Source organism: Mobula birostris, chromosome 2 (assembly GCF_030028105.1).
Source record: "Mobula birostris isolate sMobBir1 chromosome 2, sMobBir1.hap1, whole genome shotgun sequence".
NCBI lineage: Eukaryota > Metazoa > Chordata > Chondrichthyes > Myliobatiformes > Myliobatidae > Mobula > Mobula birostris.
The window spans coordinates 218,909,632-218,924,140 of NC_092371.1; the positions used below are offsets into that span (position 1 = coordinate 218,909,632).

Below are 14,509 nucleotides of genomic sequence, written 5' to 3' on the forward strand. Positions count from 1 at the left end.
TCTTTACAAATTTATTCCTCTAACTCCTATAAACTGCTGGGTGGTCTGTAATATAGCCCCATTAACATGGATATACCTTCTTATTTCTCAGTTCCACCCATAACACCTCACCAGTTGAGTTTTCCAGTCTGTCCTGATGGAGCACTGCTGTGACATTTTCCCTGACTACTAACATCACCCCTCTAATCCCTCCCACTTTGTCACATCTAGAACAACGGAAACCTGGAATATTGAGCTGCCAGTCCTGCTCCTCCTGCAACTGCCTCACTTATGTCTACAACACCATAATTCCAGGTGTTGATCCATGTCCTGAGCTCATCCACCTTTCCTATGATACTTCCTGCTTTGAAATATATGCACCTTTGGACAGTAGTCTCACCATGCTCAACCTTCTGATTCCTGACTTTGACTGAGGTCTTAACAACATGTCTCCACAACCTCTCCACTGTTCTGGCACTCTGGGTTCCATGCCCCTGCAATTCTAGTTTAAACCCCCCTGTGCAGCATTAACAAACCTTTCCGCTAGTATATTAGTCCCCCTCCAGTTCAGATGCAAACCGTCCCCACTGTACAGGTCCCACCTTCAATAGCAGTGCAAAAAGAGAAGGGAAAATCTACTGTTCATGGGTTCATTGTCCATCCTGCAATCTGATAGTGGAGGGGAAGAAGCTGTTCCTGAAATGTTCAGTTTGTATCTTGAGGCTCCTGTACCTTCTCCTTTGATGGTACCAATGAAAAGAGGGTATGTCCTGGGTGATGGGGGTCCTTAGTGACAGATGCTGCCTTCTTGAGGCATCACCTTCCTCATGATAGAGTTGGCTGAGTTTACAACTTTCTGCAGCTTCTTCTGATCCTCTGCAGTGACTCTTCCACATCAGATGGTGATGCAACCAGTCAAAATGCTCTTCACAGTACACCTTTGGAAATTTGCAAGTCTTTGGTGACATACCAAGTCCCCTTAAGCTCTTAATGAAATGCAGCTGCTATCATGCCTTCTTTGTAATTGCATCAATATGTTGGGTCCAGGATAGATCTTCAGAGACATGGAATTTTAAACTGCTCACGCTTTCCACCGCTCTTCCCTTGATGAGGGCTGGGTGCCTGTTCCCTTGACTTCCCTTTCCTGAAGTCCACAATCAATACCTTGGTCTTACCGATGCTGAGTGCAATGTTTTTGTTGCAATATCACTCAACCAGCGGATCAATCTTGCTCCTGTACGCTTCCTTGTCACCATCTGGAATTCTGCCAATAGTTGTGTCATTGGCAAATTTAAGCCAACCACGCAGTCGGGGATGCAGAGAGAGTAGAGCAGTGGACTAAGCACGAATCCTTGAGTCGTGTCAGTGTTGGTTATCAGCGAGGTGGAGATGTTATTTCCAATCAGCACAGACTGGTTTCCCACTGAGGAAGTCAAGAATCCAGCTGCAGAGGGAGGTACAGAGGCCCAGGTTTTGGAGCTCGTTGATTAGAATGGAGGGTATGATTGTGTTGGACCCTGGGTTACAGTCAATAAACAACAGCCTTGCATAGGTATTACTATTGTCCAAGTGATCGAAGAGAGAGTATACAGCCAGTGAGATTGCATCTGCTGTAGATGTATTGCGGTAACATTTTGCTACGTAAGGCAAATAGAAGCAGGTCCAGGTCCTTGCGTAGGCAGGAGTTGGTTCTGGCCATGACCAGTCTCTCAAAGCACTTCATCACACTGGATGTGAGTGACACTGGGTGATAGTCTTTGAGGCAGCTCACCCTGCTCTTCTTGGGCACTGGTATGGCCGTCAACATTTTGAAACAACTGGGAACCTCCAACTGCATCGGTGAGAAATTGAAGATATCCTTGAAAGTTCCCTTGCAAGGGTTCACCCTCTTGAATGATGTTCTGACATCCGCTTCCCAGACAGAGATCACTGGATGTTGCAGGGATTTGCACAGGTGTAGTTTCATTCTCCCTTTCAAAGTGTGCATAAAAGGCATTGTGCTCAACTGGGAGTGAAGCATCATAGCCATTCATGATTTTAGGTCTCACCTTGTAGGAAGTAACGGCCTGCAAACCTTGCCAAAACTGTGTATCCGATTTCATTTCTAATCTCAATCCAGATTGATTTTTTCCCCTTAAAATAGCTTTCCATAGGTCGAACTAGACTGTATATTTCTTGATCATCAGTCTTAAATGTCACAGACCTAGCCCTCAGCAGAATACAAATTTCATGGTTTATTCACAGCTTTTGGTTTGGGTACCTCCGGTATGTTCTTGAAGGCACACACTCATTAGTGAGCCAGAGGACGTTCTGCAGTAACCTGATAATTACATAGTTACTATTATTGGAAGCAATATTCAAGATGTATTTCATTATCCATTCCTAACTGCCTTGTGAAGTAGTGGCAATGTGATCTATTTCAGAGACAATTAAAAATCAATTGTATTGCTGCTCCATCCAAATTCAAAAAGAAATACCTCGCTATATACATATTCTCACAATGTAATCATTGTAGCCACAGTATTATTCTGGCCAACCTGTACAGCAACATATCCAGAATTTGGTATGGATAACGAATGCCGTGCCCTAAAGCAGTCTGGAAGGGAATTTCAGAAGCTGTTATGTAATTTATGTTGTTTTTGTATTCTACCCTATCAAGATAAAGGTAAATATCCTATTGGCCTTTAAAATGCATATATCTGCCAATTAGCTTTTACGGATTCCTAATTTTAAGCCCCAAAATTTCTGCAGTTCCAACCTTCTTACTTTTGGCCTGTGATATGGGATAACATCATCTCCTCCTCACTTTACATCTAAATGTGAAGGTGTTAAATCAGCATAATCCAAGAATTGAACATAGGATACTTATTGGAATAGAAGAATGATTAAATCATCTAAACTACACTTTTGCTCTTCTATCAGGTGAATAGTGAGTTCATCGCAGAGGGCAAATGAAACAAATTAAATTTCTTCCTCTGGCCATTATTTTAAAATTATACTAATTACCGACATAAAACTCTCCTGCCAATGCATCTTTTCATTCCAGTTTCTTAATGCTTCGTATAAAAATTTTAAAGTCCATAATTAATAGCTTTACCTTTTACTAATGTCATGTGTGAAGCCAAGCAGAGCTGCAGAACGGATGCTGTTAATGAGAGAGAGAGGTAACGAGAGACAAAGGAGAGCCATTCAAAATGCTAATAAGAGAGAAGAGAGAGATAACGAGAGAGAGACACATAATTCAAACAACAGGAATTCTGCAGATGCTGGAAATTCAAGCAACACACATCAAAGTTGCTGGTCAGTATGGTGGCGTCTACCACAGACAGTTTGCTCTGAACCTGAACTGTTCACTAACAATCCTGCTGAGACAAAGGGAAGTGTGAAGTTTGATGGACAGGTCATACCCCATCGGGGGGGGGGGGGGGGGAGATAAAATAGCGGAGGCACAGGACACACGCCACGAGACCCTGGAAAGAGCATTGTGCCCCACAAGTTGGTGAGAGTTTGGAGGACCGATTCGCAGAAATCGGTCAGAGGCTCACAGGGTGTAAAGGTATGACCGGTGGGAACCTGTTGTGTGTCCGCCCTTGTCTGGATGCTGGGTTCACCACGGAAGAACAATCGCATCTGGAATGGAGGGGTCACAGTCGGTGACCAAAATGGGATCAGAAGGCCTGGAAAGGTTTGCCTGAAACCTCAACTGTATCTCTCACTCTCTCTCTCCCTCCAACGGTACACCAACAGCGATTACTTCGAACTACACTAGACTGAGCTGAACTCTGCTTCACCTTAAGACCGATCATTTTATCCCTAGACTGCGAAAGAGCTTGGTTGATTCCTATTATCCTATTTCTGTGTATATGTGTGTATTATCATTGCTAACCTGTTACATTTATATCCTTGCGGTTAGTGTACTGTATTACTTATTTTTTTAATAAAACCTTATTAGGTTCTAGTAATCACAGACTCCAACGAGTGTTCCATTTCTGCTGGTTTGACAACCCAGTTACGGGGTACATAACACTTAAAATAAGACCATAAAGATATGGGAGCAGAATTAAGCCATTTGGCCCACTGAGTCTGCTCTGTCATTTCATCATGGCTGATCCATTTTTCCTGTCAGCTCCATTGTCCTGCATTCTTCCTGTATCACTTCATGCTCTGACTAAATAATAGCATGTTCCTTCCTTCTTTAAACTATATCACGAGACAGATGATTGAGTCATGATCACAATACGATGATCTCATTTTTAATATAGAAAGCAATATGCACATCATGTTGCACCAAGCCTGTGCAGTCAGCAATATTACAACCTGCCAGAAATACTTTAGAAAAACTTAACACAAAAAACAAAACTACTAAACAGAACAGTCAGAGATCAAACAGAACAATTACAGGAAGAAAACAGCTATTTTTGTTCAAACTTACAATTTATTTGTCCAATTGTGATTTGTTTTCAGTCAAAAAGCACAGTATATAAATCACCAACAGTTTTCAAGCTTTGCTATATGGAGATCACTTGCAGTATTGAAGCATTCCTGAAATCCCTGTCCAACTGACATAAACTATGATTTTCAAACCAACCTCCTAATTACTTGATGCAAAAAAAACCAGAAAACTACTGCCAACTAATACAGAAACCAATGTCAGCACCTCAACTTGAAGCCTGTAACTTCAAATTACACCCTATACTAATCATATCAAGTAAAAACAAAAAAATCAGTATCTGCTAGCTACTATATTTGGTCTGTACGTCATAAATACCTTCAGGACAAATTGCTTTCCTGGGCTGGAACTTTCAATTACATCATATGCTTAATATTTCCTTCCAGGGGAAAAAAAATTCTGCACACCACTTTACTGAAGTCCAAAATTATGTGATTACCCTCACAAACTTCAATTATACACATTTCCATCGGGACTCCAATAGTAACAGAACGCAACGATTGTGAGCACAACTGCAAAGGCACTTCAAGTTTTGGGACTAAGAAGCATAGTTGCCTCAAGATGCAAAGTTCTACACCAGTTTCACAATCTTGAAGTGAATAAAGCTAACCCTCCACATGTAGACCCAGCTGAGAACTCATCAGTTTGCACCATTTCCATGAAACAACTACCCTAATTACTTTTTCAACAGGTGACAGTTACACAAAATCTATCACACAAGGTTCAGGAGTAAAATATTAACCAGTCTATGCCTTCTGAGAATAGGTTAAGCGAATTCAGCCTTTTCTTCTTGGAGCGACAAAGGATGAGAGGTGACTTGATAGAGGTGTACAAAGTAATGAGAGGCATTGATCATGTGGATAGTCAGAGGGTTTTTCCGACGGCTGAAATGACTAGCACGAGAGGACATAGTTTCATGGTGCTTGGAAGAAGGTACAGAGGAGACGTCAGGGGTAAGTTTTTATGCAGAGAGTGGTGAGTTTGTGGAATGGGCTGCTGGTAGCGGTGGAAATAATAGGGTCTTTTAAGAGACTCCTGGATAGGTACACGGAGCTTAGAAAAACAGGACTATGGGTAAGACTAGGTAGATCTAAGGTAAGGACATGTTCAGCACAGCTTTGTGGGCCGAAGGGCCTGTATTGTGCTGTAGGTTTTCTATGTTTCTATGCCATATATCAATTCCCAGATATATCAATTGCTATATTTGACCAGATACATCAGCGAAATATAGAATTAACGTGTATTTATTTGTAGGGTATGGCTAATCTAATGCAATGGTCAAGGGGGGAAATTTGTCTATAATACCACTGCATGAAAAAAGTGGGTCATTATCTGGTACTTCTGCTGCAAGGATGCTCTTTGTCATTTATCAGCCCACACTTGAATACTGTTTGGGTTGGTCTTGCTGTATACAGGCATGGGCTGCTTCATTGGCTGAGCAGTCGTGCATGAATTGTGCCTTGGGTAATCATTAGTGAACATCTCAAATTCTAAAGGGTTTTCAACCTGAAAAGTCTTTTCCACTTTTCACCAATACTGCTGGACATGCTGTGTGTTGCCACATTGTCTGTTTTTGTTTCAAAATTACCAGCATCTACAGCTTTTTGGGCATTATAATCGTAGGTCCGTCATTGGTGAAGCAGCAAAGGATTGTGGTCCACATAGTCCACTGACAAACCCCAACACTGATGTCCAAGAAATGACTGGTGTGCCGTGGTAGAGTAGCAGTTAGCTTGACGCTGTGACAGGTCGGGGTGCCAGAATTCGGAGTTCTACTCTGGTGTCCGCTGTAAGAAGTTTGTACATCCTTCCCATGACACGTAGATTTCCTCCAGGAGCTCTGGTTTCATCCCACAGTCCAAAGATGTACCAGCTAGTAGATTAACTGGCCACTGTAAATGATCCTGTGAATAGGCTAGGGTTACATAGGTGGGTTGCTGAGCGGTGCGGCTCGTTGAGTCACTGTATCTCTGAATAAAAATAAGAAAACCACAACTATCTTGCTTCCTATGAAGTACAGCTCCAACCGTCAGAGTGCTTTTCTCCTGAATGGTGTTGCTTTTCGACTAACTTAAATTTTATCTGGACCCCTTGATGTGACATACAAATTTTCTCTTGATGCCAAGGATAATCACTCATAATCCACCTTATTGGACAGTGGATAATAACTAAAGAGGACCGGAGCTAAGTGAATCCAGGAAAACCCAAGCTGACAAGCAGCTAAGTAACACACACAGAATGCTGGAGGAACTCAGCAGGCCAGGCAGCCTCAGTGGAAGAGAGTAAACAGTGGACATTTCAGGCTGAAACCCTTCATCAAGACTGGAAAAAAAAAGATGAAAAGTTAGAGCAAGAAGGTGGGGGAAGGGGAGGAAGAAGTACAAGGTGGTAGGTGATAGATGAAACTGGGAGCCGATGAGGGGTGAAGTAGAGCTGGGAAGTTGATTGGTGAAACAGATAAAGGGCTGGAGAAGGGGGACCTGATAGGAGAGGACAGAAGACCATGGGAGGAAGGGAAGTGGGAGGAGCACCAGAGAGAGGTGATGGGCAGGTAAGGTGATAAGGTGAGAGAAGGGAACAGAAATGGAGAGGGAGGGAGAGAGAGATGGAGATTACCAGAAGCTAGAGAAATCAATGTTCATGCATCAAGTTGGAGGCTACCCAGACAGAATATAAAATGTTGCTCCTCCAACCTGAGCGTGGCCTCATTGCGGCTGTAGAGGAGGCCATGGACTGTCATGTCAAGTCAAGCAGCTGAGTACTTAAATACATTTAATTGCTTCTGTGCAGCTTCTTTTAATTTTAGAAGCTTTCTAAAAATAACTCAGATTTTGTAGTTAATCATTTTTAAAAGTTTGAGTGTTTTTTGACATTCGTGAATTAGTGCGACACATTTACTCACTAGATCTCAATATACTTGAAGACGGGATTTGCTAGTTATGTTGGGAAGTCCATGCAGGAATTTACAAGAGTAGACGAAGAGAATAGAGCAGCAAAACTGAGGTGGCAGAAATATTCTATTAGCCAATCTTATACTGTGCATCACTGTTCAAGAGTAAATCCTTACTACATTATTAAACTGTTCTGAAGAGAATTGCAAAGAAATTTAAGAATGGTTTTTATCACCATCACTCCAGTCACATCAGCAGCAAACTGTCCTTGCACTTTTGTCAACAACTTCTAAGATAAAACACCAAAATTCTGCCTATGTGATTAATTCCTACAACTAAAACGTTATCGCATAACATTCAATTACTTAGTCTTGTCTATTAGATAACACTGCAACCCATTATTTTATATACAATAGAAAACCACCAAAACAATTACCATGTTAATGCTGACTTCAATTTTAGAATGTGTGGGAGCTTTATTTACACACCAATTTTAAGGTTCCCCATGCAAGGCTCCTTCAGAAAGTAAGGAGGCATGAGATCCAAGGAGACTTTGCTTTGTAGATCCATTACAGGTTTGCCCACAGAAGGCAAAGGGTGATTGTAGATGGTTCGTATTCTGCATGGAGGTCAGTACCAGTGGTCTTTCGCAGGGATCTGTTCTGGAACCCCTCCTCTTTGTGATTTTTATAAATGACCTGGATGAAAAAGTAGAGAGTGGGTTATTAAGTTTGCTGAAGACACAAAGGTTGGGGGTGTTGTGGATAGTCTGGAGGGTTGTCAGAGGTTACAGCGCAACATCGATAGGATGCAGAACTGGGCTGAGAAGTGGCAGATGGACTTCAAGTGTGAAGTGGTTTATTTTGGTAGGTCCAATTTGAAGACAGAATATAAATGGTAAAACTCTTGGCAGTGTGGTGGATCTGAGAGATCTTGGGATCTGTGTCGATGGGACACTCGAAGCTGCTGCGCAGGTTGACAGGGTTGTTAAGAAGGCCTATGGTGTGTTAGCATTCATCAACCGTGGGACTGAGTTCAAGAACCTTGAGGTAATGTTACAGCTATATAAAAACGTGGTAAGACCCCACTTGGACTACTGTGTTCGGTTCTGGTCACCTCACAACAGGAAGGATATGGATACTATAGAGAGAGTGCAGAGGAGATTTACAAGGATGTTGCCTGGATTGAAGGACGTATCTTATGAGAATAGGTTAAGCGTACTTGGCTTTTTCTCCTTGCAGTGACAAAGGATGAGAAATGACTGGATAGAGATATATAAGATAATGAGGGCCATTGATCGTGTGGATAGCCAGAAGCTTTTTTCCAGGGCTGAAATAGCTAACACAAGGGGGCACAGTTTTAAGGAGCTTGGAAATAGGTGCCAAGGAGATATCAGGGGTAAGTTTTTACACAGAGAGTGGTGGTGGAAGCGGATACAATGGAGTCTTTTAAGAACCCTTAGATAGTTACATGGAGCTTAGAAAAATAGGGGGCTATGTGCTAGGGAAATTCTAGGCAGTCCCTAGAGTAGGTTACATGATCGGCACAACATTGTGGGCCAAAGGGCCTGTAATGTGTTGAAAATTTCTATGTTTATGTTAAATATTCATTTCTTCCTGTCACAAATCAATTTCTCAACAGCACTGAACTGGAGACAAGTCATTAATCACGCTATGAAGTCATATTTAAGACTTCCAGGACGGGATGTGATGTAAGGATACAAAGTACAAAGACAACTTACTAAACTGGTCTCCTTCATAATAATGGCAAAGTTACTGCAATACACATCATGCAATTATTTTGCCGAGCGTAGCTGTATGCAATACTGGCCAAATACCTCAAGTTTATAAGACCTTGATTCTCATAAATAAACATATCCTGACTCGCTACTCAAGTACTTCGACACACCCTAATGCCAATTATAAAGGCATTTCCTTTGTTGGCTATGCTTGTTTGAAACCATCAAGAACTTAACATTTTTTAAAATAAATTATAAAGAAGTCAGAAATTTCCATGTGTGACACCCAAAATATAGATGCTGAAGAAAATTATTTGAAAACAGGTTTCCAAGTAGCATTAGCAAAATTAAGCTTTCTTCACTTGATTCTATGCCCCACTTTATTTTCCTATCAGATCCTATCATATTCAAACATTTATCATCTTCACCTATCACTTTCCAGCTTCTGTCAGTATTTTTTCGCTCTGCCCTCCACCATCAGCATATCAGTTTTCCTTCAAAATGCTGGCCATCTTCTCTCAATTCATATAAAGAGTCTCAACCCAAAACTTTGACTGTACATTTCTCTCTTTAGATGCTACCCAACCTGGTGAGCTCCTCCAGCATCTTGGTTTTTGCTTGACTGGCATTGTTCATAGAGTGCCTGGGACATAATTAAATCAATTCAAATTTAATTATCATTCAAATCACACATAGATACAGCTGAATGAGACCACGTTTCTCTGGGACCAAGGTCGAAAACATTCAAAAATAGCAAGTAGCATAATTCAAAATATCGAACAAAGAAGCATCTTCACTCAAAAAATGAAACACATAGTTCAAGACCATGAGCAACAATGTCCAGCAATTGATGGTACAGTCTCCCAGCAGCGTATAGACCCACACAATCCAGTCTGTCATTCCACTGCTTGAACACGGGAGGGCTGCACCAACAGACAAAGCCAGGCCCTAGATGGCTCAACCACATTGTAGTGCTTCCACATCTCTCACCTGGTCTGTGGCAGCAGGCAAGCCCGAAGCTTGAGGCCTAGCTCTCGCCACACTGAGGCTACACAGCTCCCATGTCAACTGTCCCTCTACTAGACAAGGGTAACAAGCCTGCACAACTTACATTATCACTATCCAACAGAGTCTTGCAATTGCAAGTGAAATGTCTGAGACAACCTCCCACGGTTATACTGCACCAACTCTGATGCAACACAGTCTGCAGCCAGGTCAGCTCCCCCATACCCAGGGCTCCTCTAACACCCCGCCAGGCTCTACTGCTAACACCAGGCCAGCTACTCCGATTCACGAACAGCTCACCGATGGAATGCCCCTGCAGTACACGATGCTCTTGGAATAGAATTGTCTTTGGATCGTAAAAAACACATTTTATAAAGAAAAAAGCACCTTTGGTTGGCCCAAGAGGCCGCTGCGTTCGCACACACCGCCATCTTACCAGAAATGGTCTCGTATGCTTTTCATAGTTGTAATTTGACCCAGGGCTTAATAGTCACGTGCAAATTCAGAAAAATATTCTGTGTACTAATAAGCTGATGATGACACACAGTTGATATCAATACTAATAATACTTGGGTTAACAGCTGATTTCCCACTTTTCCTAAAAGTAGCTTTAAATAAAATTTGATACTCTAATGTGTGATAATTGCATATTATCAGCAAAGTACACCTTCAGCAGGTAGATCAAAAACAAATTGTTCAACAACCTAATATTCACACAATAAACCTTGCAAAAATGGTTGTATGCAGTATAAAATTGGGGGAATCTCTTTGAAAACTACCAAACGCTGAAAGGACTAGATAAGGTGGATGTGGAGAAGATATCTCCTGTGGTGGGGATATCCACAACTGGAGAGCACAGCCTCAAAATTGAGGGGTGACCTTTTAAAACAGAGGCCAGGAGTTATTTTTTTTTAGCCAGAGTAGTGAATCAGGAATGCTCTACCACAGACCACGGTGGAGGCCAAGTATGTGGGTATATTTAAGGCAGAAGTCAATAGCTTCCTGATTGGTCAGGGCATCAAAACATGTGGCGAGAAAGCAGGTATATGGGGTTGAGTGGGATCCGGGATCTGCCACGATGGAATGGCAGTGTAGGCGCAATGGGCTGAATGGCCTACTTCCACTCCTATGTCTTATGACCTTATTAACACAATAGCTTATTTTGCCAAAGTAAATCATTCAAAACAATTAATGCCTTCCCTTCTCCTGAGCAATACGTTTTTGTTATGTACAATTGTGGCTTATGAAATATTGGGTGTGTACTCCTTTAAGAATTATAGCATGCTCATTGTTGTTAGAAATGTTTTGGTGTAGAACTAGGCAGAACTGGTTTGCCCCTGTGGAATAAAGCCACAATGCAAATCCTGTATTACTCAGTAAGATTTATTTTAATTAGCTAAGTACCTTTTATTAATTCCAATCATCTACTGTTTTCACGAAGGTGGGTAGAGGGCCAGATTCAGATTGAAAAATAATGGCCAACAAAATGGCAAAAATTTTCTTTCGAGTGGTATGTGCCTACAATTTGACCTAAAGTCACTCAAGTGAATTTTTCTTCAATGTTGCATGGCAAGTTGTTGAAATGATGAGCTGTTATTACAGTAGCGGCTGTAAGAGCATCTTGAGTCAGAATGAACAAATAGACTCTGATTTAACTGATTAGCTTTAAGGACTGTTAAATAATTACCACAAGTTTTGAGAAGGATGTTAATGTATCACTTATCTGATGGAGAAAGAGGCACTAAGCAAAGAATAGAGAACAAAGAAGAGAGAATCTGACTTCGAAATTTACAAAAATTCAATAATTAAAACTCAAAACAATTCCAAATTTGTATTATGAATTTGCAGTACAAGAGAGACTTAGAATCAGATCTAATATTACCACTATATGCAGTACAAAGTATAAAGTATATGCAGTGAAATTTGTTGTTTTACGGCAGCGGTACAATGCAATACTATATATCTATCTTTTTCCCCACTCCTTCTTGGTGGTGTGTAGTCATAGTCATACTTTATTGATCCCGGGGGGAAATTGGTTAAATTGGTATGTGTACTTTTCCCTCAATCTCAGGTCCTCTACCAGAGGCCTGGGAGCTCGAGGGTTCGGCACAGTATCCTTGCTGTTCCTTGTAGTGTGCTCTTCTGGGCCAAGATCTCAGATGTTGTTCCTGGGATTTGTTGGAGCTATTTTCCCAGTCCAGGTGTCACAGCCCCAAGTGCTCCTATCACCACCAGGATTTCTCTGGCTTTACCTTCCCCATCCTTTCTATCTGCTCTTTCAAGCCCTGGTATTTCTCTAGCATATACACACACACACACACACTCACACTCTCATTCACTCACTCACAAATAAACACACATATATATAAGTAAAAGTAGTGAGATAGCGTTCACAGCTTCCTAAGGCCATAGGATTAAGGAGAGAATTAGGCCACTTGGCCCATTGAATTTGCTCTGCCATTTCATCACGGCTGATCCATTTTTCCTCTCAGCCTCAATCTCCTTCCTTCATACCCTGATCAGCCAAGAATCTATCAACCTCTGCCTTAAGTATTCGCACAGGCTTGGCTTCCACCACTGCCTGTGGCAAAGAATTCCACAGATTCACCACTCTTAAGAAATTCCTCATCTCCATTCTAAAAAGATGCCTCTCTATTCTGAGTCTATGTCCTCTGGTCCTTGACTCCTTCACCATAGGAATTATCCTCTCCACATCCACTCTATTGAGACCTTTCAACATTTGATAGGTTTCAATTTGATGTCCATTCAGAAATCAGATGGCAGAGGGTAAGAACCTATTCCTGAATCATCGAGTGTGTGCCTTCTCCTTGTTGGCAATATTTAACATGTTATTGGTATCACATTTATGCATGAAATGATGAGACTTTTGTTATTTTATTTCAATTTCCATAAGGCTTAAGAGCACATCCTTGAAAACATAAGGATTTCACTCGATAACTTCAACAAAATCTTAGAACAGCTTAAAAGCAGTCTATTTACCCATTTCAGAAAAGTCTTGTATCTTATCTTGTTTCAGATTATACCTCCAGTTATGAATCTTACAAATAACAATTATTCTGCATCTCAAATTTGCCATTCAAAACGTGTACAAAGTACTTTAAAAACTTATCTTTTCATTTTCCTACCGACTCCCACCCCTACTTCCCTTTGCAAGCCCTATAACTTACCATCACCATTTTCAAGTCATTAAGATGAAATCAATATGTCCAAATGCAGCTTATACAGTTTACTAACATAGTTATTGTTTACTAGGGGATCATGATTCAAGAATAAAAGTCTTCTTTAGAAAAGACAGACAGGCAAATCAAGATTCAAATTATGTAGTTAACCACTGAAAATGCAAATGCAGTTTATGATGTCATGAAGCTGCCTCCATTGGAGTACAAGCTTACTGCTAACTTCATTGGGCAGTTATTGCATACATCACAGAAAATACATGCAGGTTTGCACTGATGTAAAATGTTTTGAATGTCCACAGATAAATAGTTAGCTGGAAAACACAAAAGCTCAGTGAAGCTTTTTTTATTTAAAACTATTCCCAACATCTCACAAGTTGCAGTTTCACAAATCAGGCTGGCAGAGGTGAGCAACTGATTAATTCACAAAACCATTTCATTCACATATAGTCTTTCCACTGTAAACATCCTATATTTTGGACTGCAATTCTTTCACTACAAATGCTGAAAAGCAAATGATGAATAACCAAATTACAAGTAAAGTTTAGAGAGTCAATTTGATTCAAAAAGCCATTCTTACACACTCCCAAATTTGTCCTCTTCTAATCTTTCCTGAAGTGGGAAACGCTTCCAATAATTAATCCAAGGGACAAAATTTTAATAATAAGCATGTTAATGCTATGCAACTTCTTTGAGGGGGTGGGGGGTGGCTAGAAAGTAGGGCAGCACAAGATTGAATGAGAGATTAAGGTGCAGAGCGAAAGAAAGGTCAAAACTGATGTCTTTTCCTGAGGCGACATTCTTGCATTTGCCATGAACTGTTGCGGGAATTAGTCAGGATGGGAACATCTTTACTGACTGTCAATCATTATACTGTAAGTCACAGATAAAAAGAAAAATTACCATATATAGCACACCAGCCAAGATGAGGAATTGAAATTGCAACCTTGACTGGTGACACAAAGCTCTATGTTGTTCTCATAATTAACAAAAATTTGGTGTTCCTATTTTCACAATGCCATATTTAAGCTAATAGCCAGAAGTGTAAAACAAATTATTTCATTAAGGAATCTCATATACCAAAAGAAAGGATTATGCACCTGAACTGAATATTAACTAAGAACTAGATATGTCAGTTTGATATCAGTTTTCTACTTATGTTCCATGGTCTCAATGGACTTAGAATCTGATCCACTCTAAAAATGTAATATAAAAGCAGTGTACAAGTTTAATAGATAACCGACAAAGT

General features: G+C 40.8%; 1 protein-coding gene across 9 annotated transcripts in view; it reads right to left on the reverse strand.

Moving 5' to 3' along the window:
- LOC140194079 (intersectin-2-like) overlaps positions 1-14,509 on the reverse strand; it is a 229,096-nt gene that overhangs the window by 211,615 nt on the left and 2,972 nt on the right. The window contains exon 2 of one of the 9 annotated variants that reach the window (XM_072251486.1): positions 7,809-8,018. The exons of 7 other annotated variants lie outside the window; for them this stretch is intronic. The gene's annotated coding sequence lies outside the window, so the exon portion shown is untranslated. Of the gene's footprint in view, positions 1-7,756; positions 8,019-14,509 lie in introns of all 9 variants that reach the window. One more of the 9 variants, XM_072251487.1, reaches the window with a different exon arrangement.